At 43.8% G+C, this 24784-nt stretch overlaps 1 protein-coding gene across 17 annotated transcripts in view; it reads left to right on the top strand.

The window, feature by feature from the left end:
* The window catches only part of GATAD2A (GATA zinc finger domain containing 2A), a 112350-nt gene that overhangs the window by 10328 nt on the left and 77238 nt on the right, over positions 1-24784 (top strand). For 6 of the 17 annotated variants that reach the window (XM_027834300.3, XM_027834303.3, XM_027834302.3 and 3 more), the window contains exon 1: positions 9598-9741. The exons of 6 other annotated variants lie outside the window; for them this stretch is intronic. The gene's annotated coding sequence lies outside the window, so the exon portion shown is untranslated. Of the gene's footprint in view, positions 1-9596; positions 9742-24784 lie in introns of those variants that run through there. 5 more of the 17 variants (XM_027834305.3, XM_007072050.4, XM_027834298.3 and 2 more) reach the window with 2 other exon arrangements.

Below are 24784 nucleotides of genomic sequence, written 5' to 3'. Positions count from 1 at the left end.
CAATTTTTCAGTAGTAGTGTACTGTGACACTTGTCTTTTTAGGTCTTTTGTAAGCAAGTAGTTTACATGAAGTGAAAGCTGCGGTATGCAAGACATATCAGACTCCTGAAAGAGGTACAGTAGTCTGGAAAGGTTGAGAGCTACTGCTCAAGTTGACAAGAGCCACGTTAGTATTCGTAGAGTTGGTAATTGGAACTAGGGAAAGACCTTAGGGAGAATGCTCTTTAATAGCAGGACTTTATGGCTCCAGCTGCAACCATGTTGCTTTCCTAATTAGATGCTCAGTTTTAGCATGAATCTGGATCATATTGCATCAGCTCTGATTATTGGAACAGAATATCTATGCCACTTTTATCCTGTGCATCTGGGCCCCATTCATAAGTGAAACTGTTCCACCTCATCTTAGAAGAAGATCGACTTGAGCTTACTGCTGTTAAGACATGCTAATTCTAGTTCTTTCTAAATTTCCCCCCCCACCCAAAACACCCCCCCCGCTTCTGTCCCATTAGCCTAACTGGTAACACTGAAAGGGCCACCCACCAGTCCACATAAGAGTGTAATGAAGTGCAGCTGGTGCCCTCCTCTGCAGAACACTGTCACCTAGTGAGACCCAGAACCTGCCAATTTCACCTCTGGAATTCCGATGGCTGTCTCAGACTTCATTCTCCTGTTTGTCCACACCTTACTGGGTACTCAGTTAGGTACAAACACAGCAATTGAGGCCCAGATGAGGAGTGGGGAGGTAATACTTTGCTGGCATTGCTTTCACACAGTAAACAAAGATACTGGGGAAAAATATACAGGTGTTGCTTACTAAAATAGCTTCTGTATAGTTTTGCGGTATCAGATTATAGTTCAGATTTAGGAACTGTACCTATATTTATAAAATTTGTTCCTCAGTCATCCTTGCAGCACAGTAACTGGCAAAGGTGTATGGAAGAAGTTGTAAGCAGTCAGATTTTGTTCATTCTGAAAGTTCAGATAATAGAAGTATTTTCATTTAACATCAAGAGTGATTTTTAAAAACTTGATTAAAAATAAGTATTTATTAGGTTCTGGCTTTCGTTGAAAATTGACATTGGTTGAAGAGGATAGTTTAGTACCACATCTCAGACCAGTGTGAGCCTAACTTTAATACTTGTTTACACACTATTTTGCAGGATTCAAGCCTATTTAAAGCTAGACATTGAGCTCTTCGAACTGCTGGTGTTTTAAAATGCTCATTTTATTTGAAGGCTTACAGTAACCAAACTTATGTGGTCAGGTGATACTCATCACAGCAACTTAGACTTCGACAAAAAATGGGATCAAAGTTATTCTTGTAGCTCCTTATCCTTATATTTCTTCTCCAAAGGCACCACATCACACATGAGTCATGAAGGGAACTGTTAGTGACAAAGTCCTTGTGCCCTCCCCCATCAGGTTAAGCAGAAGCTCTCTTTTCACATATTTCTATTATCTTTCACTCTGAAAGATCCCAAGTCATTTTACTTTTTAAAAAAAGATCACTTCCATCACCCCTGAAATGCAAACACCTCTGTTATATTTTTGGACATAGTGAATAGTTTCTCAAACTGAAGCTACAGAGGGAATTGAGGCAGGTAGAGAGCATAGTTACGCAAATTGATATTTGACTAGGACACTGGAGCAACAGATCCTTAATCTTCTGAGAAGTACCATGATTGTGGAAAAGCGAAAGTGGTCAACACCTTAGCTTTAAGTCTATGAAAGGAGGCACTTCCAGCATCATGCTCAGTTTCTGTTGGCTACTGACACAGGGAAAAGCATCACTTACTGAAACATTTTTTGCACCACCTAGGTCTTTTACACCTACTGACCTTGCTCGCTACTTAGTGTTCATAAAGGCAAGGCAGTGTGGCTCCAGGCATGAAGAATCTATTCATGTATTTTTAAGTGCCCATATAAACAGCTTTGTTTAAAGCTATAAACCAACCTTTATGTGGGCAAAATTGAAAAGAACTCTTGCAGTTATTTAGAAGTTCCAGGTCTGTCAGCATACTAGATGATAAACACAAATGAAGGCTCATGAGTAGATACAACACTGTTTACTTGCTTGCATGCCAGTGAGGCGATTTCATACTGATCATGCAGGTGCCCAAATATTCAATAGGTGTGACCACAGACTTAGCATGATCAGGAAGTATAGTAGTGCCAGGAAGAAATTTTTCAGAATCAGCTTGGATATTTAGGACACCTAACGTGTGTTCCTGAATGACACTTGTGGATGGAGGAGAGTGTCACTCTCCTCCATCCACACTTGAAAAGTTATTTACATGATACTTAGAGAAGCTGGGGTAATCAATCACCTCTGACTACCCTTGTTTCAAGTGTCAGATTATTGTGCCGTTTGCAACTAAGTAGTAGTTCTAGCTTTCTTGGGGGAGGAGGGGGCGCACGTGGGGAAGAGATGGGAGAAACACAATGTGGACCAGCAGAATTCTTACAGTTATAAGAAATTTTGCATCACTAGCCATTTCTTAAGTCTTACCAATTTTTTTCTTTCTAAGATACTGTCTGAAAAATTACAACAGGTTATATTTAACTATAAAATTTGTGTACCAAAAATATAAATACAATGTGTATGTGGTAGATAGATAAAGATTTAGTTAAAGCTCTAGCATTTCTCCTCTTCTCTAGTAGTAGTTTCATAGAACTTTACACATAAGTCAGCGTCGGGAGGTATATCATTTCAGCAGCCTGCACAGATCTGTTGTGAGTGAGTTACTGCACCTTGTTTACATATTCCCAGGCATACACTATTCTGTGGCACTGGTATTTTGCTTTTGCTCAGAGTACAACAAAATTACAACACACGATTTGTGGTTTAAATGGCAGCAGCCTGCAACTTTATTGGTTAAATATTTGTAATACCAGCACAACTTTAAAGGTTTGTCAGCTGTGGGGATTACTTGAAAAACTCCAGTACTAGTTTGCTTCCCAACTCTTTCTTCATGTCTCAAGATTGAAGGACCCTCCCACCCCACTTTGAGAAAAGAATCCTCCATCTCCACAGCAGCATCTGACAAAGGTTTTGAACTTTGCTATCAAAGGGAGACCAACCTCCTGCCTCCCACACCAATAGTAGCTGCACTTGAACTACATCCACTCTCGAATCATTACCTACTAAATGCCACTGGCCTATCACTTAGCTGGCACACCTCACCTCCACAAGTTCTTCATCAGCATACAGATAGGCAAAAGTGTTCTCTTCCATCTGTAAATCTGTACCCAGACAATGTGCAACAACTCTGCACAGTCATACAATGTCATGTTTCAAAAAGCCACCCCAATTGCAGTTCCGATTTCCTGGATCATTTTATTTTTACAGTTTACTTTTACTAATTCTGTAATTGCTCTTACTATGAACCATGGCAATAGTTTTGGCCAAACCAGGTTTGCCACAAATACATCTGTTTGAGTACCACTTAGTCTTTTACGCTTAACCAACAGATCTCCATACCCCATCACCAAGTAGTTTCTTCTATCAGAGAATATATTAAGGGTAGGAGCTGGTCCTATCTTATCCCTCACACACCTGACTGGTGTGCAAATGTACTTCTGCTCCACCACTAGTTTGTGCACCCATAATACAGTACTGCATCCACAGATCCTGGGCATGGAGAGATACAGCTACCAAAAGAAATCCTCTCTCCTCAGTCCCTCTTGATGCACAGACACACACTACAGCAATTTGATTCCCAGCTACCAAAAGCCAGAACATAGACCGTCCTATAGCAAATCAGCTACCACTGCAGACATCATTACCTCAGTCTAAAATGCATTGGACTAAAGCTCACCTGGAAGCAGCCAAGAAGAGCCAAAAGGCTTCTGGAGCACTGCCATTAGACGAAAGTGTCAGCAGACATCCATCCTCATGCAGGACAAACAAGCCCTCCTCATGCCAGTTATATAAGCAGATAAGCCTCCAGTCCCAGACCGACCAGGCACAGTTTCTTCCTTTGTCAGCAGAGGTGCCCCACTGAATTTGGAATCTTAATCTATTTTGTGGAGGCATTTTTGGGGGGGGATGGTGAGGGAAGAAGGGGCAGATCCCCAACTAATGGTTGTTGGGCAATAAGATTCCAGGCAAGCCATCCAACTGGTCCCATTGTCAAGTTTCAAACCCTGAAGATGTCAGATGGCTGCTGTAAATACTGTGTGGAACAAGAGGCTCTCCACTTCTGATGCTGTAGCCTTCCCGATATGCTCCCAAGTCCTCATGTTGTTTTATAATGAGAAGGCAATGAATCTTTTGAGAGAGGATCTGATCTAGCCCATTCTTCAGATAACAGCCTTTTTGCAAGATTCCCCATACCCAGCTGCCTGGGAAACAGGATGCTGCTGGCAAATAAGATGCTGCTGTTGAAACAATCCAGCACTTGAGCCTCTATGTGGACTATAAATTACAGGATGTGATCCACAGGCAGAGGCCGGACCACAGAGAGACCCAAACTTTTCTCAGTATCCCTGCCATCACTATGGGAATCTGTCTGCTTCAAACAGCCAGTCATCAAAACACCATATTCCTAGAATCAGGGATATGAGAGAGAGAGAGCGCGCGCGCGCTGGCAACTCATTTTGTCATACTAGATAGACACTATATTCAAAATGTGTTATGGAACAACAGAACAAAAACAATTCCACCCCCTGAGAATGAAGCACTCAAAACAACCCCCCCAGATGCATAATACAGTTGTAGATCTGAAGGCCACTCCCATTTGGAGTGCTAGGATGACAAACCAGTAAACTGTTAGAAAGCACCACACCTCAGACAGAGAAAAGTCTTTCTGCATATCCCTAGTAACCTTAACATGGTAATGGAAGTAAGGCCCTGGTTGCACAGCAGAGTACAAATGCCAAGAGAATGCTCAGATTGGATTCAAGGCCTGATAAGCAAAGGTCAGTACTCCATTACCTTGGCTGGCTACTTTCACCTCTCCAAACTCCTACAGTATGCTCATTTTCTTTCACAATATAGTGCCTCACCTGGATTTTAAAAGAAATACTGTGGTAGAGGTTTGAATGTGGGGGCAGGATCCTCATTCTTCCAAAGCCAATCAGAAACCCTAACAAGATATTTGCTGCTGAAAGTGATTCAACATTGCCTTACTTTGTTCTGAACCATTAAGGCGATGAGCTTCCAGTCAACAGATCAGCTCCCACAAAAAACAGCCCAGTCTAGATGTGAGGTGAACTGGAGCCTTTAAGAGGCTGCACAAGAAATCCCTATTGGCATTAGCTTGTCATAACATAAATGCCCATCCAGGGCAAAACCAGATAAATCCAAGTCTCTGGAATGAACTGGTAACAATCCAAAAGCTGATTTATTAATCACAGCCCTTCTTTTGTAGTCCTGAATCACAACTATAATCTGGCCAGAACCCTTAACATACTAAACAAACTCGGGGCCAGTTAGGTCATTCACTGAGCTACCTTTGATTTAGCAAAGAGGAGGATTCTTACCTGGAGTCTCTCTCAGGGACCACACCAAAGGTTAAGTAATGGAAACAAGTTAGAGAGCTCAGCAACATAGCCAGTTTGGAATTCCAGTAATAACTTGACCCACCTGAATCTACCTGACAGCCTTAAGATGTGGCACAATAGTGTGTCAAAGGATCTTCATTAGGAATCGTAAACATACACACAGATAAAGCCAACCCAAAAGCAGATTTCCTTTTGTGTATGTAGATCCTGGGCAAGTTAATTGGGGTGGGGCCTCTTCCCTCCATACCGAATAGGGCACCCTAGTCTTTACCTTTCTAAAGGGTGCAGCTTCATTTTGTACTCTACAACTGAGAGAGATTTTTCTAGGTATTTAAAAAGATCTCTCAGGCTGCTTTTTGTTAGTTATGACAGAATGAACTCAGTGTGGAATTCCAGTTAGCAGTAATTTGGGCCATCTTGAGATTCTCAGGTATAGGAGTCTTCATATCTAGCCTCCCATCAACCCAGTTGCTGCTTCCTATGCAACAGGGAAGCTATTTCAGTTTCTGATGCTGTCCAAGTCTTTTCCTTCTTGGTCTTATAGATGGTGTCCTAGAGACTGAGTGATTTGCACAAGTCCATTTTTCTGTGATAGGACTCTGCATCCTGTAGGTTGCCTACAGAGGCCTGGAACGGACCTCCAGGGTCATCTAGTCCAGTCCTCAGCTATCATAGGCAACCTGTCATATCCCATTCATAACTGTATCAAGCTCCATTTGATAGCTAGTTATGTTGTTTGCCCCCCACTACTCCTATTGGAAACCTGTTCCAGAACATCACTTCTCTGATGATTAGAAGCCTTCTTCTAATTTCCAGCCTAAGTTTATTCATGGCCACTTTATAGCCATTTATTCTTGTGCCATCATTGTCCTTTAGCAATCTCTTTTCCCTCCTAGGTATTTAAGAGTGCGTGGGGATGAGGGGGTTAGAGAGAGAGCAATCATATCCTCTCAGCCATCATTTTGCTAGACTAAACAAACTTAGCTAGGCAATTTTAGTCTTTCTATCCAGAGTTATCAGTTCTCTGTGTTGGGGGAATTGTACTGTGCAGCACATGTACAGATAGATTATGTGAACCAGCAACCTTTTGGACCCCAGCCTCCAAGCTTCTCATACCACACCAACCTGTGGCATAATAAAACTAATTCAATCCTGGCAAAAGCCCGGAGTGTCCCCAGCAAACTATATACTAGCTTCCAAGTAACTTCCAGCTTTAGGAGCAGCTGTAGTCCTATCCCCTTCAATCCAGGGTGAGGTATCAGAGTACTAGCACTACTCGTTCCTTGACCTCTGCTGAGATCTACAACCAAAAGGAGTCTTTCCCACTTGACCTGAAAAGAAACTTGCTACCTCCATGACCATCCTAGCCCTTTCTTGCTCTTCTACCCAGGCCCCTCCCATCACCCCATATCCCCCAACACCAGAGGCTGAGAGAATAAGGAAAGCCCTAGGGCAGTGGTGGATTTAGAGTTAGTGGGGCCCTGTGCACAGCTTCATTTTTGGGGGACCCCCCCTTGGGACCCAGCCAAGAAAACCAACACTTCTCTCCCATTTTTCATTTTTTTTCCTTCTTCATCCTCCTCCTATATTTTAAGTAATAGGAAGTATATGAAAATAAAGTGAGGTACCTTGATTGGGGCAGGGAGTTGGGGTGCAGGCTCTGGGCTGGGGGTTGGAGTGCAGGAGGGGACTAAGGGGGTGGTGAAGCTCCCAAAATGACTGGCGCACATACCCTTCCAGCCACAGCTCCTAGGCAGAGGTCAGGGGGTCTCCATGTGCTGCTGCCCACAAGCACCACCCCCACAGCTCCCATTGACCAGCAACTGCGGCCAATGGGAGCTGTGGATTCGGCATTCGGGGCAGCATGCAGAGACACCCCGCCTCCTCCCAGGGGCCACAGGGACATGCTGGCTGCTTCTGGGAGCAAAGCAAGGGAGGCAGCACAAGTGGGGAGCTGCCTTAGCCCTGCTGCTGGCACATCTCTGCATGCCCCTTAGGTGATAAGGGGGCAGCGGGTCTACTTGTGCTGCCCGGGGCAGTGTGCGGAGCCACCTTTCCCGCCACCAGGGGCACGCAGAGACGTGTCAGCAGCCAGCCACTTCTGGGAGCGGCGTGGGGCCACAGCATTCAGGCAGACAGCCTGTCTGCACCCTGCTGCATCGCTGGTTGGGACTCAGGGGCGGGTTGTCAGATATTTTGTCCTGCATTTTGGGGGCCCCGTGCCACCACACGATTTGTTTTTTGGTAAGTCTGCTCCTGGTCTAGGATACCACCTACTTGCCTCAGGGCTGATGGCTATAGGATATAAAGAAAGGGGGAAAGAAGGTAGATCTCAGCGCTTGGCTGTCCAAACGTTAAGCTCCACCAGCGTGAAGCACTGGGAAGTTTTTGGCACAGGTGGTGGAAGCCTAGGAAGGCTACAGTGGCCAGACCATGGAGTCAAACACAGGAATAGGTAGCCCAATATATCAGGGGTCTCAAACACGCGGTGTTATTTTCTGTGGCCCACCAGCTCCCCGCGGCACCCCTGCCACCCCAGCATTTACCTAGAGCAGCTCCGTCCCGGCGCGCATCGGGGGCAGGTCAAGCTCCCTGCCTGCCTGCCCTGCCCCGCTTGGGGAAATGGCTGGGACCTGGGAGAGGAGAAGGTACGGGGGTCTGTGTGTTGCCCTGGCTGCTCCTCCAGGGACCTCCCCCGAAGCTCCCATTGGCTGCAGTTCCCCGTTCCCAGCCAATGGGAGCTTCGGGGGAGGTCCCTGGAGGAGCTGCCAGGGCAACACACAGACCCCTGTGCAACCTCCCCCCCAGGTTCTGGGAGCAGGGCAGGCAGGGAGCCTGCCCTGCCCCCGGTGCACACCGGGCCTGAACCCTTCCTGCAGCTGAACCCCCTGCTGCACCCCACACCCCAACCCTCTCCCCTAAACCCCCACCACACCCCTCCTGCACCCCAACCTGAGCCCTGCACCACATCCCACACCCCTCCTACACCCTGACCCCCTGCCCTAAGCCCCCGCTGCATCCCACACCCCAACCCCTTGCCCTGAGCCTCCTACCACACCCTGCACCCCAACCCCCTGCCGCACCCAACACCCTTCCTGCACCCCAACCCCCTGCCCTGAGCCCCCTGCTGCACCCCACGCCCCCAGGGGCAGGGAGGGGGCAGAACTGGGGTTGGGATTTCAGGGAAGGGGTTGGAATGGGGGCAGGGAAGAGGCAGGGCCTCATGGAAGGGGTGGAGTGGGGGCGGGGAAGCGCAGGGGGTCAGTGGTGCCGCTGTCGGGCCAATGTACTAGTCCTCATGGTCATTTGAGTTTGAGACGCCTGCAATAGATTGTAGCTAGAATCTCACATCATGACAATAAGGTGCTGGGGCCTAAAAAGCCACGTGGTGGCTGGGGTTCTTTGCCGAGGGCAGAGTAGACCATACTGCCTCAACAGGAGATGAGGTAGCAGTGAACCTTCGCACACCCAACCCTGAGCAGCGCCACGACCGCCCAGGATTTAGGAGTAAGCCCCGGACTGCAGTCGCACTGGAAAGGGAATGGGGCTGCAAACCTCGCCTGGTTATTAGACTAGTAACCGGAACGGATGCAACCGCTCCACTGTAATACTCACCCCCAACACGTGGAGCCCCTGCCAGGGCCAGCCGGCTAGGAGCATTATTGAATCCACTACCAGCAGCACCCTCCTCTTCCTCTTGGCTACTTATCCACGTGGCCCAAAGGCATACGTAGCAGAAGAAGAAATCGTTCCCCTGCTGCAGGCAGCAACTCCTTAAAACCCATCTCGACCCCTCCCTTGGCGTCTCACAAATCCCCAGCCAATCCCTGTTCTTGTGCCATGTGCATTGACCCCTTCTGCCAATGGTGCCCCAGGTCACAGACCTGGCCCACCATTGCCCGGAAACTCGACCCTCTCCACCCCCAGCTGCTCCATATGTCCCGGCACCCAGCAAGAGCCTCCAGCTGCATGGCTGGAGCTAATTAAGAGCTCCCTTGTGTTTGGGGGGTAGCTAGTAATGGGCTAAAGTGTGCTGGCCTCGGTGCGCATGCTCTGAGGAGTGACGCCGCGACTCCATGTGTAAGAAGCGCATTATTTGGCAAGGGGAGCAGCCGCGGAGAGGATTAGTGAGGGATCCCCGGCTGCACAAAAACCTCGGGGTACTAGTTATTTAATCCCAGAAAAGGATCTATATCGTGAGGATCTGTGGGGAGCTACGGGGTAGTGCCTCCGACTGTAAGTTCACCGATTCAAAGTTCTTATTGGGGTTATTTTGGGGGAAGGAGGGAATAGAAGTTATTTGTAAAAGGAAATTGGTATGGATGCCCCTCCTTTTGCTTTTAGGGAACTGGAGAGAGCGTTCCCCAAATATAAAGGGGCTAAAGCCAGCCCTCGTTAACCTGAGGAAAGTGCAAAGTCTTGTCCGACTGCTAGAATTTAACTATTTCTGCCTTGGATTTTTTTTTTAATTTATACTTTTGGAAAGGAAATACTTTTGTAGCTTTACTTGTGGGGGCCATGAAAGAGAAACTAGGGAGTTGCAATTCCAGGGTGCCTGAAAAGTTTCTACTGTATGATTCGCTCCAAAATTCCAGGCAGGAAGAGAGTCTTAAAATGCGGTTGGTTTGGGTGCAAATCATGGTTTGGGGTTTTGTGGGGCTTTTTAAAAAGCCTTTAAAGCATTTGTTTCGGAAAGTTACTACAGGCTTTCAACCCTGCCTCCTTCCTCTTCCTCCTCCTCCTCTTCCACCATCACACGCTCACACACTGTCCCTCCCGGCTTGGAAAGAGCCTGTAGTGGAGTTGGATGCAGGGGAAAGCCCACTGCCTTGAACGGCGCGATTTTAAAATGGTCCGACTCAGATCTGCCTCTTCTGTTAGAGGGTGGGTAGCATATTTTGCGTGGGAGTGGGGGTGGGGGAGGCGTGGTTAGAGAAGTGGGGTGCGTTTCAGTTTGCGGTCTCTTTGGGGGGGGGTTAGTAACGGGGTGGCTGCTTTGTCCCTCCTCCTATCTTGGGAGAAGTGTAGTATAAGCTCCCAAAGGGTTGGGGAGTGGTCTTCAGGGTGGGGAAGGTGTGCTGAGGGGGAGGCGAGTGGACATATTTGTGTGTCTTGGTTGAGCCCCAGTCGTGGCACTTAACCCGGCTGGCAGCCAGACTGAATCTCATGTCAGAATAAGAGTCCCCCCTCTTTTTTTTTTTTTTTTCCTCCTCCCCTCCCCTCCCCTTGCCTTGTTTCACTCGACTGTCCTTCCTGCTGCTAAAGGTGTAACCGGCAAAAGGGTGGCAAGGCTTTTGCCTGCAGTTTAGACATTCGTGCCAAAGATCCCCCTTCCTGGTTATAAACCCTCCCCCTTAGGGTGGGTTTTTCAGTTTAATTTGCTGATCAAGGCGATCTCTATTGATTTTTCTACCTATAATGGATCAGCAATGACTAGATAGATCTACAGCTGCTGCTTTAAATTTTTTTTTTTAAATAGGCTTATTGCCTAGATGTCTGTATTGGTCATATCCTTTACATAATGAATAGTGAAGGTGTGGGGGATCCTTATACAGTAAATTTTAAAGGGGATATTTCCCTGAACCCTCCTTATTTATAAGTGCTCTAAATTGTATTAATTATGGAAAGGTTTGCTGGGGAGGGTGAGGTGGATTTGGAAGGCTAGTACTTAATATGTTACGTCTTCAAAGTCAAACATTAAGTTCTCCTGAGGCGTTATTATCCCTTTTTGTGTGTGTGTGTGTATATATATATGGAGAAACTGAGGCATAGAGACTAAGTCACTTGCCCAAAACCACTGAGGTAGTCTGTGTTGTGAGTCCCTCTGGTACTGTTCATTAGGGTGTTTATCTTTTTGAGTTTTTTGTTTGTTTGTTTTTCTTTTCCCCTCTTTAATCAGATCAGACCTAGATACATATATGCATGCTAAGTCTATGACCTTTAGACTCTCATATGAAAGTCTAAGTGATTCACTTAGGTTTTACTTTCTCTTGTGTTTTTCCAGCTACCCCTGCCCTTTCCATTTTTATCTTCCATACAGTAGACTCCCATTTCCAAAGTCAGAAATTCTCAAACTGGTCCATTGACCAAGATTAAATGTGCACATGGTGTTAATTCTTGTTTCCAGCTGCTTCTACAGGTGTTTAGGGTCTGTTAGATGCAAAGAAGGACAGTGAGGCCTATAAACGCAGCTGTCAGTGAGACAACAGCTTTGCTGCCTCTGCTGGAGACCACTGCTGCACAGGAAGAGAGGAAGTGAGCTACCCTTGGGGACAAGAGAGACACCAATGACACTGGAGTTACCAGCCATCACTAGGAGAAGAGAGTTAAGTGTCTGGGGGAGAAGAGGATTCAGAGTGGCAGGGAAGCATGTGCATGGGAAGAGGAGGGGCAGGAAACTGGGAAGTGTATGCAGTTGGAAAAGAGGGCCAAGTGGCAGAGAAGTGCATGCAGGGGAGGGAGAAAAAGAAGAACACAACAGATGGGAAAGGCGAGAACCCCCCACCCCCAAGTTAGTATGTTAAAGGCAGATGGAAAAACACTAAATACTTCTAGAATATTGCTTTTCCATGTAAGCAAATGCTGTAGTTGACACAGGGGTGTTGTGTCACCATGAATGAGCAGTCCATGCGACTGACTTTCTATTAAGAAATGGTACATAATATAAATTTGGGAGTCCCTGGTGCACTTCTTGTGGAAGTGGTGCCACAGTGACACCTTCTGGCATGAAAGGCAGAGAGAATACAGACAAGCCAAGTTGCAGTACAATATACACTATCCTGGGACTAACACGGTTACAACACTGCATGCATGTTGCAGTATAAGCAGTGACTGTATTAAGTGTTATCAATCTGACAGCTTGGTGGGGGGAAAAATTGTTCACGCTTGCTATCTTCTCTCCAGCATAAGACTCAAATGTTTAGTTATCACAGGTTATGATATATATGGCTACAGGGAATTAAATATACCTGAATGATATTTTATAATACTAGTATACCATTCTTCATGTGTAAATCTCAAAGCACTTCACAAACATTTGCAAATTGAGAAACCCTGAAGTTAAGTGACTTGCCAGGATCACACAAGAAGTCTGTGGCAGGGGTAGGAATAGAACCCAGCTCTTGTATTTTGGTCTTTGGACTATAGACTGTAATATAATGAGTTATGTATTGAGAACTGGGAAGACTGGATGTCTTAGCATATATAGTCAACTTGTGATGCTCAAGTCACATGAGACTATTCGTAGCTGGTAGCTATCAGGTGGTGTAGGATGGGAAGAGGGGGAAAACCCTCTCCTTCCTAGCATTTGAGAATGGAGAGTAAGAAAAGAGGCTTATGTTGCTGAGTTAAGTTGTTACATCAATGTGTAATGGTGCAACAACATCATGTACAGGTACTGCGTTATTTGCTAAACATCACAATTCAGTGCAGCTATTTTGTGACTCTCTGCAACTTCCTTTAGTGATCTGCAGGTGTTCTCTGGTGATTATCACTGATCTAATTTTGGCATCTCCTCAAAGTAGTTGGTTCAAATGCAGCTAATGCTGGTAATAGTTGAATATGGTTATCATCTAACGTCTCAGAGTCCTACATGAACTGAGCTGATAGTCTAAGATCACTTCTCAGTGGACAACCATATACATAGCAACTGGCACCTTTGCTGATTTCATCATATAGACCAGGGTTCTCAAACTTCATTGCACCGTGACCCCCTTCTGACAACCAAAATTACTACACGACCCTGGAGGGTACGGAATTGATGTCGGAGCCCACCCAAGCCCCACTGCCCCAGGTGGGGGGGGCCAAAGCCTGAGCCCCACTGCTCTGAGGGAGAGGGGGCGCTGTAACCTGATTCCTGCCACCAAGGGCTGAAGTCTTGGGCTTCAGCCCTGGGTCCCAGCAAGCCTAAGTCAGCACTGGTGACCCCATAAAAATGGGGTTGGGACCCACTTTGGGGTCCTGACCCACAGTTTGAGAACCTCTGATATAGACTAAGAATTGAGTGGATGTGGAAGTTAAGCTGCTTTTCATCTGGAGTCTTTAAAGTGAGATTTGATATTTTACGATATATGCTTTAATTCAGGTGAATGTTTGTAGTGGTCCCTTCTGGCCTTAGAATCTATGAATCTTCCAGTTCATCCCTTCCTTCATGGTCTGTGGGGGGAAGGACAAGACTGCCTACATTGCAACATGCTCATAACTCTTGCAGCTTTACATTAAGATCAAATTTCATGCTCCAGGGCTTTAGCTAGTCACCTACAAGGGTGAGGAAGGATGCCTCCCCAGGCACATGGAATCAGATGTGTTCTGCTGGTTATTTGCCTTTCTCAGAAGTATCAGAAATTGGACACAGGCAGAGACTGGACACTTGATGGAGTTGACTAGTGCTCTTGCATGGCATAGAGAATCCTCTTTCTTTAAATATCAGGCTGTTATGGCTTGCTTATAATGATCCCCAGATTTCGGGTTAGGAAGGAATTTTCTCCTAGGTCAGATTGGCAGAGGCCTTGGCATTTTTGTTTTGTTTTTCCATAGCAGGCGATCCATGCCCTATCGTGCAGAGGATCATCTGGGCATATCTCTCCAAATCGGTTCCCTGCCATTTCAGGGGCCTCAGGCTTTGGTGATACCTAGATCTCATCTGTTCTCTGCCTGTGGCACACGGTAACTTAGTTTCCTGAGAACTGAAGAACTTTAGTTAAACTAAAATCATTGGGTCCAGTATAAGGGTATCTGAATGAAATTTAATGGCTGGTGATATTTACAGGAGGTAAGACTAGATGATCTAATGGTCCATTCTGGCCTTAAACTCCATAAACCTAACTCCCAAAGGAGCCCGTCTAAGCTAGAATTCATGTAAGTGGGCAGGGCAGTATGAGGGCTTTCAATGCACTAATTGTGCTCTACCTGTTCTGTGGATAAATTTTAAGAACTTAAGCTTCTGTTAATGGCATCTTTCAGCAGTGCTAAAGAAAATAAAATGAAGCAGAAAATTGTAAGTGGGACTTGTTAGTTGTGAAAATTAAAATACTACAAATGTGATGAGCCCAGATTTGAGAACTTAAAGTTGTTTGAATTATGGCACATTGTGCATTCTGAAATGGTGTCCATGTTGTGAGGTCCCCAAGGCAGTTGCTAGGCAACTGGAAGAGTCCTCGGTGACTCCCTCTTGAGAAATTTAGAAGTCAGGCTGAGACAACAGGGTGGCTGTTTCGAACGCAGTTTAATTTTACTTCATGGGTAGGTCAGTGTCAGTTTTTTGTGTTTAACTTGCCCTTGGAAAACATCACCATTCCCTATGTGTAGATCCAGTGGAGAACGTTATAGTAGTTTTATATTTTGTTTTGTGGTGCTGAAAACATTTGTAGGGATACTGAATCTGTTTACTTGGGGCATATTATTGAATAATTCTTGTTTCACCTATGCATGGTAAGAGACTTGGGCATGAGCACATTTTGTCTAATTTATGAATCAAAATAACTATAACACTTTTTTAAAAACTATATTTATAAAGAGATCCTATCCCAGGTGTTGGATACTTTTTTAATGCTTATGTAACATATCCATCTGAGAGAAACAATATGCTTTCTTTTCTAATATTTCACAAGATGTTATAGCTGGGGCTTTTATAACTGTTGTGTGAGGAGGGTTATAAATTCTGTAGGGTATTTATATGGCATATACTGGACACTCATGCCTGGAAATCTTTTCAATATAGATATCTCCTAGTACAAACTTTCTATAACTCCCACATAATTAGCATAACAACATTTTATATAAGTCCCATAACAAAAAAGCAAGACAGAAAACATTTTGAATGTGTATAGTATCTTTCAAACAAGGATCTCAGTGTGCTTTTATTAGGAGGTAATAAAGGTTGAATAAATGGTGATTGTGAAGCTGTTTGAGTTTGGTGGCAGGGACTCTTGGGGGCAGTGTCCTTACTGGGGTGAGAGTTGGTCATTAATTAACCAAAAAAAACAAAATAAAAACCAACCCAGTGATAGTGATAGTGACAAGCATATTGGGTACTTGTGAATTCTTGGTGTGATGTAACTAATATTTCTAAAGAGGCCCAAACACTTTCTCTGTGTTCACAAAGCCAAAATTAGCAGTGTTGCCCCTACCTTTATGAAAACAGTAGATTTGCTTTTAGACTTGGTTGGGGGAACCCCAAAACTTGCTTTTTATATGCCTTTTATATTTGAGGTATCTCAGTGTTTTGCAAGAGGAGTGTGGAAAGCGTAATATAGTAGCTCCCTCACGGCATTAGATATTAGAAAATTGGGTGAAGAAATGTTGCTCTCATCCCTTTAAATCAGCACCCTGTTGTCTTTAACTTACATTTGGACACTATTGGAAATAGACAATCTGCCTTTTAAACAAGACATTAAACTGGAGTCTAACAGTGACACATCCCACCCTCCCCCAGAAATGTTGCACCTCTTCACCAACATTGAAAATGAGTGCATGTCCTCCCTGGAGACTTGATCCTGTAACCTTCCTGAGACAAAAGTACAGTTAACTTTGCCTTAGTATAGTGTTAAATATTTGAGACTACATTCTGTTGATGTGCATCTGTAACTTTCTTAATATTAACAGGAGTTACTGTACAAACCAGTACTGAGGAGAACATAACTGGTACACCAGATAACACATTGCGATTTGTATGTATTCTCACTGAAACACTAGCTTTGTTTGTTCCACCATGCCACATTGACTATATAAAAAATAAAATCCTGTGTTAAGAATGTTACTTAGTTTCAAAGTCAAGCACTTGAAACCTGGGAAATGATAGATTTTTAGGTTGTGTGGACGACCTTAATTCTGCTCCCTCACGCAAATGTGTTGTGATACAGTCTTTAATTATAAGATCACATACCAGTTTTTTCCACAGGACCCCTGCCTCATTCAGTGCATAGGGTGAACCATGCTCAGGGAATGAGGTAGCTATTCAGTACTTTTATCCTCATCATTCAATTGGCGGTCCCTTCCTTATTTACTGCATGCCATCCAGAGCCTGCAGTGAATACATAATTATTTATTTTTTCATGGTCTTTGCTAGGGCACTTATTGCTATATCTGAATGCCTCACAAACATTAGTATCAACAGTATGAGTTAAGAGTATTATCCCTAATTTTCTGATGGGGAAACTGAGACAGAGATTGCATGAGGCCACTTAGTGACTCAAAAGCAGGGCCAAGATTAGAATTTAGGAACTCATGACTCCTGTCTCTGTGCTTGTTGCTCCAGACCACACTACCTTACTGCCCGATGTGCTGTGCCTCACAGCTCCCACTGACTTCAGTTGCAGTTATTAGAGCTCTATGCTTTTGCATATCAGGCCCCAGGTGTCTCAAATGGGCTAAAGGGGAAAAAGTAAGAACAAATGTTATGTGCAACTGTAAAAACATCCCCCCCCGCAACCCTGATCATGCATCTTCGGAAGGGTTTGAACACAGAGCCTTCAGCAATGCAGGACAAACTAGCTGACAGTGGAAGACAGCTGTTATCTGGTGTGTATAATGGCCCATATATATAATGGTCCAGGGGGTAACTGGAGGTGGGGAGCACAGCCTGTCTTTCTCTTCTCCCCCACCCCCGCCAACCTCCTCTGAGGAGGTGCAGGGAACTCTTTCCCCATGTCATGTCTTCTGGGGGCAGGAGGGGGAAATGGACTGGGCGGAGGGGAAGGGGAGGCAGAAGGAACATGGCCTTGCCCTTTCTCTACTCCCATCACACTCGGGAGAAGCTGTCTCTGCACTGGGAACCAGGTAAGCAGTTTGTTTGCTGCTGCCCCTGCTTTGGTGGCTATGTGGGCCCAGTCTTAGATTAGAATGTTAAAATTCAGTTATTATGGCATTCTAGTAAACTTCCCACCCCCATCATATCAAGCAACAGAAAGGAAACGGTGACTTTCAGAAGTTTATTTCTTAACTAAACCTGAATGGAATAGCATGGGATAAAGAAAATTCTCTTCTCTGGTGCTAGGGCTTTTACTCTACCAAATGTTCTTTGTCTCTGCTGCAAACAATGAAGGTGTTAAACAATCTCCTCCTCCCATGGCGCCCCCCCCACATCTTCCCCAAAGGCTCTGGAATTTTCTCTAATGGAGAGTGTTAGACAACCTGACTATAGACCTTAGGACCTGCTTCTCCGTTATAATAAAGAAACTACAATCCTAGAGGATGTCAAAAATGAAGGATAATCATGAAAACTGGCTAGTTTATGGATTAGTTTAGCACAGGACTGTTAACTTGGAAATTTGGGTTCTCTTGCTGGCTTTGCCACTGACTTGCTATATAACCTTAGGCAAGCTGCTTAAACCTCTCCATGCCTTGGTTAACTTGTCTGTAAAATGGGGAAAATGATACCTACTTATCTCTAAAAGACTTCAGGTGTTACAGTATAGAAGTGCAAAGTACTGTTTGGAACAAAAATTCCATCTAGTACTACACTTTTTTTTTTTTTTTTTTTTTTTTTTAAATAATTGATTTTATGAAGGTATGGGTAGCTAATCTTTATCCTGCCAGCATGCATACACTTCCTGTGATCCACTAGCTGCTTATTTTTCTAGTAATCCTTAATAATATAGTTTGTTTCCTGTTTACAGATTTTAATGAATTTACCTCATAAGATGGCAAGTTCATTTATAGTTTTAGGAAATGCAAATTCTTGGAGGGTCTAGAGGAGAAAGGCAAAACAAAAAACAATGACTGGAAGTGAGAGCCTGACAAGCTAAAATTAGACATAAGGTGCACATTTTTAGCAATGCAGGCAATTAATAATTGGAACAGACTATCAAAGAAAGTGGTCCATGCACCATATCTTGTATCCAGTCTTGATTTGAATTTGTCTTTCTTGAATGTATGCTTTAATCATACGTAAGCTTGGTGCTCAGTACTGGGGTAACTGAAATTCTGTAGCCTGTGTAGGTCAGACTAGATGATTTAATGGTTTCTTTTGGCCTCAAAATCTATGAATCTGTAGCATCCACTGTGTGTTTTCCTGTTGCTATTACAGTGGTGGGCAAACCTTTTGGCCCAGGGCCACATCTGAGTATGGAAATTGTATGGCGGGCCATGAATGCTCATGAAATTGGAGGTTGAGGTGTGAGAGGGGGTGAGGGCTCTGGGGTAGGGCAGGGCATGATGGGTTGGGGAGGAAGGAGGGTGCTCCGGGCTGGGACCGAGTGGTTAGGAGGGCGGGAGGGGGATCAGGGCTGGGGCAGCAGGTTTGGGGGTGGGGGCAGGTGTACAGGTTCTGGGCGACGCTTACCTCAAGCAGCTCCCGGAAGCAGTGGCATGTCCCCTCTCTGGCTCCTACACGGAGGCGCAGCCAGGTGGTTCTGTGTGCTGCCTCAGCCGTTAAGCTCTGCCCCTGCAGCTCCCATTGGCCACTGTTCCTGGCCAGTGGGAGCTGTGGGGACGGCATTTGGGGCAGCATGCAGAGCCCCCTGCTTGCCCCTACACGTAGGAGCTGGAGGGGGAACATGCCACTGCTTCCAGGAGCCACGCAGAGCGGGGCAGGCCCTCAACACTGCTCCCCAGCTGGAGCACTGGAGTGGGACAAGCCCCAGACTCCGCTCCCCAGTGGGAGCTCGAGTGCCAGATTAAAACATCTGAAGGGCCAGATGCGGCCCCTGGGCCGTAGTTTGCCCACCCCTGTGCTGTTGCTACAAAAGAAGTAATCTACCCAGAAATTTGTTTCGTTACTTAATAATAAGTCTTGCTGATTAGTGAGAAAGCCTTGGCTGTTCCCTTATTTAAAGACAACAGAATTAACATTTTGCATCACTGCAGGTCTACAGGCTTAAAGTAGTGTGTGAGTAGTCATAATTGTCCACAAACACGCAGAAGGACAGAAAAGATAAACAGTCTGTTTTTGAACAAGAATTCTAGATACAGATGCGCTAGTTGTGTGTCTCTCCTTTGCAGCTTCTCCTTGCGCGGGCCCAAGTGAGACGTTGTCACTGTTTCTGGGTAGTGTTCAGAGAAGGTTGCTTCACTGCATTATCCCTTGAATCTTTTTTTTCTTTTGGGGGGGGGGGGGGTGTATGTACCTTTCCAGCTGATGTGGGGCTTTAGCTTCAGTTCAGCATGAAAAGCTTTGCTTTTTCTGCACTTGGAAGAGGATGGTTTTGTAGTAATTGTTAGATGGAGTTGGAGGCAACTGATGGATTACACATTGTTGATCTGGAGGTGGTCTACTGAGGGATCCGTTATCTCTTCCAGACTGAAAAACAGCAGTCTATAGACACCTGGGGTCTTGTGTTCTTGTTGGTGCTCTGAGGATCATTCCTGACTTAGGGCTTGTCTACATGGAAACTTGAACCAAAATAACTAATTCATTTTAAATTCAGACCTAATTTCAGTTCTACTTAGTCCTTATAGACAAGCCCTTGAAGTTACTGCCTCATTATACAATTCTTGCATCTGGGAGGGACACTGAAGCCCACCATTTAACCAGAGGCATCCATGAAAGGAGTGCTCTGTTTGTGTCACTACATCTCTAACAGCTCAGATACGGGGTTGGAGGAGTTGAGAATTAAGTGAGGGCCTACACACTGAGCTTTGTTTTTCTTCATGATTGGGCTGAACCCTATCACTACGTGGACTTCTACTGTGCAGATTATTTGTATGTCTTAATTTCCAGTGTTCCTGGTTAAAATTAACTCTTTTAAGAGGACCACCTTATTGCGTTTAATACCTGTTAACGAGTAAGGCTGTACAGTACTGTTCCCCGCTACTTTTTTTTCACCAAAGTGAAAACTGTCTAGCACCAATTAACTACAGGAATAAGTCTAGAGAATGCTGGAGGGAAGACTAGAAGTGTATATTCTAAACTGATTTTCCCAAGAAGAAAATCAGTTGATCTTATTTTTTCATTCCCTAATAGAGCTAACTGTTGAGTAACTTTGTAGAACCACTTGCTTCAGAAATTTGTGTGATCGGAGTATTTCAGAATATGTGTGTTTAGCATGGATACCTTCACACCACACTATTAAAATGACTGCTATGGTCACTGTTCTTATAGCCCTTCCAAACAAGGATATTTTAAATATAAGAGGGAATGTATTTGGTGCACACAAATACTGTCTTTGATTAGAGATCAATTATGGTGAGTGCAGAGTAACTTTTCCTTCCCTCCCTATTTCCATTGAACCTTCTATTTAGTGTGGATAATTGAGAGGAGGAGTGAATTGTTGTATTCTTTTTCTGCTTAAGTAATTGGCTACATTGTAGCTTATCTGTGGAGGGAGGAGGGAACTGCTTATGATGTCACCAGCAGTACTGAAATTGCCTCTGACTTGACTTGGAGAAGGAGCCAAAAGACAGGGACAGATATTAATTCCTCAGAACTCACAATGCCTGTAGGAGTTAGCTTTCAGTAATAAATCTGGGGAGGGCTTTGAGAAAGAAATTATAATTGGGTGATGTCTGGTTATTTTAATTTACTCTTTTCGCTGACTTCAGTCTTAATATGATGTGAGCCACCAATATTTTCATGAACACCCTAGTTACATTTGCACTGGAAAACTGATCTATTACTGACAATAGTCATCAGCATCCGCTTTCCCTCAACCAATATTGAAAATGGGTTACCCATTAATGTAGATGGGACTAAACCACATCCAGCACCATTACAGAATGCTGTTGAAAACAGTGCCGTCTCATCTGCACTAGCAGTTGTCACTTTCTATTCTGCTTCATCATCAGAAGTCAATTTCCTTGTCTAATATATGTTAATACTGAGGACTTCCAAAGTCTTTATGGAGATTAGAATATGATCTGCATCATTTGGTCTCTTGCCAATGATTATTCATACAGCCTCAATATAAAAATGACTAATTTCATCACTAGACAGTCATATTGCAAACTAACATGGATAAATCTATAGGTCATTGCAGAAAGTCACATGACTGACAGGCTTTAAGACACTTCCTAGAATTAGAGGAGGAAGTAAACCAAAAGCTTTCATGTTTTAATAAGTTCGCAGCAAATAATGTTTTGGACTGAACTGTGAACCACATAAATGTGTTTATGTATCAAGTATATACATACACATAAGAACCACCTATTACATTTAGTATAAAATATCACCCTGCGATTCTTATCTTTCATTTTCATCAGATAGTGAGTAACAGATTATATATCTGGTGATGGTGGGTACGGTATTAGGTTTCAGAGTAGCAGCCGTGTTAGTTTGTATTCGCAAAAAGAAAAGGAGTACTTGTGGCACCTTACAGACTAACAAATTTATTTGAGCATAAGCTTTGGTGAGCTACAGCTCACGTCATCCGATGAAGTGAGTATTAGGTTGGCACTCTGTGTAGAATTATATTTGACATGGACTTGCCATTTCACTTGTTCTTTTTTCTGTTTTTTTAATAGCTGACTAATGTCCACTGAGGTGAATATGCTGTACCAACAGTAGGACTTTGGTGACTTAAACACATTTTATTTATGCATTAGGTTTCAAACAAGATCATGTTATCAAACATCTAAAATATTAATTATTCCATTATTCTGTTTCTCCTTAGGACTCTGGCCTTAGATCTGATTGTGTGAGTGGATGGGAAGGAAGTCTTTCCTTCACCTGTCTTCCAAAAATTGTGAAAGCTCTACTTACCTGATATCCTGATGATCAGATTTAACTTCTCAGGTGGTTAACAATGTGAAGATGTCATCCTCATCCCTCTTTCTCTTCCACCCCGCCCAATCTAAATTCTCTATGTATGCATTCTCTTTAAATGCATATATTTGAAAGTAGTTTACATTGGTAAATTGGTTTCAAATTATCTTGCTCTACTGCTGTTCATTAGAAACCTACACTAGTGCTGGTAGATGAGTGGTACAACCTCCTCTCAGGTCTCCCATGTATAGTCTTCACTAGACACTAGCTAGAAGGAAGCATGGAAGATGTTCTGTGGGTGGCACCCTTTCCTCTTGGGCCATATCTGCTGTAGGGAAAAAGTGTAATTTTTAACACATTAACTGCACAAATATAACCTGAGGTAAACTCTAGGCTCCCCCTGGGGTTTACATCAACCAACTAATGTGTTAAAACTGACTTTCCTTATTACACTAGGATTTTAACATGTTCATGTGCATGGCTCCCTTTTTTTCCCAATGAAGACAAGTCCTTGAAGACCAACAGTACCACAACAGGACTTCAGTGGCTCAAGAAGGTGGAATTCCTGAGGTTGCTTCCTTAACAAACACTTCTGGAAAGGAAGGGTGTCAACTAGTGGATGACTTGTTTTTTCAGTATTTGAAAAACATAATTTGTGTAATTAAGGGTTCCAAAGCTGAGCATCTGCTAATCATCCGTGTCAACATCAGCTGGAAACTGCTGTTCTCATTAAAACTTTAGTATGTGTAACTATGCATGAGACAAATTAAAATTCTGTTCTCATTTACAAGAGAGGATGACCCTCAGTCCAAATAGTTTGTAACTAGTGAGACTGATACACAGATACTCTTGGATATCTATCCGCTACAGTGAGATGTACACTATAAACCTTTTACTTATTTCCTTTAGTGGAATAGGTAATAAGCAAGAAGTATCTCCCCTTCCTTCCCCCTTGCCCCCCCCCCCATTTGATTCTCCATAATATCCCAAAGAATGATATACTGAACCTTGCAAATGGTTTTTATGATTTTTGGAAGGCTTTTAGTACTGTGTGTGTGTGTGTGTGTGTGTGTCTCTGTCTCTCTCTCTCTCTCTCTCTCTCTCAACTTCACAAGTCAGATATTTGGGATGGGACAGAAAGTATATGATGTAATCTGGAATGATCTGGTCTATACATTCATTTTATAACCACCTCAAAGCAACTTGCACATAGAAAAGCTTCCGCAGGACTTTGTCAGCGTCTACAAGAGGTAAAGGTTCTTGCATGTTAGTACTCTTTGCTGATTTAAAGATGTATCTTCCAACTCTTACTTTTGGGGTCATGTATTTCACTGTAGTATAGGGAAGCTGGGATCAGAGAAAAGAGGCGCAATGGGTGATTGATTTTTTTTCTTTACATATACTTTCAAAATAATTTCTTTTTCAGTAGTATATGCATAAGGCATTTGAAACTTCCCTCCGGCTCTGCATTGTTTCATAAGAATTAATAAAAATTCTCCATAGATGGTTGTATTACAATTTTGGTCAACAAAAAAATTTATCATCACTAATTGGAGGTGATGGCTTAGTAAGCAAGCCAAACATCAGGGTTCATGAAGCCCCTTCACCACCTAGAACCACATGTTTGAATCCTGGAAGTTGAAGTAGGTGTGCTAGTTGGTAAATTGAGTTAAACTACATGGATCACTGCTCAAGGAGTTCTGGAAAAGGCACCTCTGTTGTTAGGTGTTGAGATACTATGACAGTTGTGACTATATAAGTAACTAGACCAAAGACCTTTTTAAAAACAAAAAAAAGGACCAAGATTCTTTTAATCTGTCTTGTATGTACATTAATGGTCTTCTAGGACTCTTCATCAGAGTATAGTTTTGCCCTAACCTCCTAATCAAAGTACCCCTTTCGCAGAACATTTGTGCTTTGTAATTATGTCCTATCTGGTTGCTGTCTTCCACCCCAGAAATGGTTACATTTTTGTTTTTGGGTAAACTGCTTACTGGAAAACCACATTTTGTGATGTGTTTGTGATCCTATTGAATGAAAAAAGAAAAGGAGTACTAGTGGCACCTTAGAGACTAACCAATGTATTTGAGCATAAGCTTTCGTGAGCTACAGCTCTCATCTGATGAAGTGAGCTGTAGCTCACGAAAGCTTATGCTCAAATACATTGGTTAGTCTCTAAGGTGCCACTAGTCCTCCTTTTCTTTTTGCGAATACAGACTAACACGGCTGCTACTCTGAAACCTATTGAATGAAAATGGTTTACAGAAATAAGATTGTACTCCAACTTTCCATCTGCATTGATCTTTAGCAGTGAGAAAAGATGGCATTTGTCTGATGGATGGGTATGTGTATTGCTATATCAAGTTCTGTACAAGTGTCAAAATAACATTGCTGGCTTAAGGAACCAGTGACCATCTGAAATTCTGTATTTCAAATGGTAGAAAATATTATTTCTCTATTCCCTTGAAGGTAAAAATGCATGCATCCCCTGACTGCACCACAGCCCCTACAACTGGTGGAGAATTATAGATCCTAAACAGCCAGTATAGATGAAGCCTAACACCTAAAGAACTTTTTTCAGTAATGATTTGTTGTCTAGTGTAGATGGGGCTTCAGAGTCATCTCTTGCAGAAAGAAATCTGA

Source organism: Chelonia mydas, chromosome 25 (assembly GCF_015237465.2).
Source record: "Chelonia mydas isolate rCheMyd1 chromosome 25, rCheMyd1.pri.v2, whole genome shotgun sequence".
NCBI lineage: Eukaryota > Metazoa > Chordata > Testudines > Cheloniidae > Chelonia > Chelonia mydas.
The sequence above is the reverse complement of the archived record's forward strand: the minus strand, read 5'-3'. Positions and strand labels throughout refer to the sequence as shown.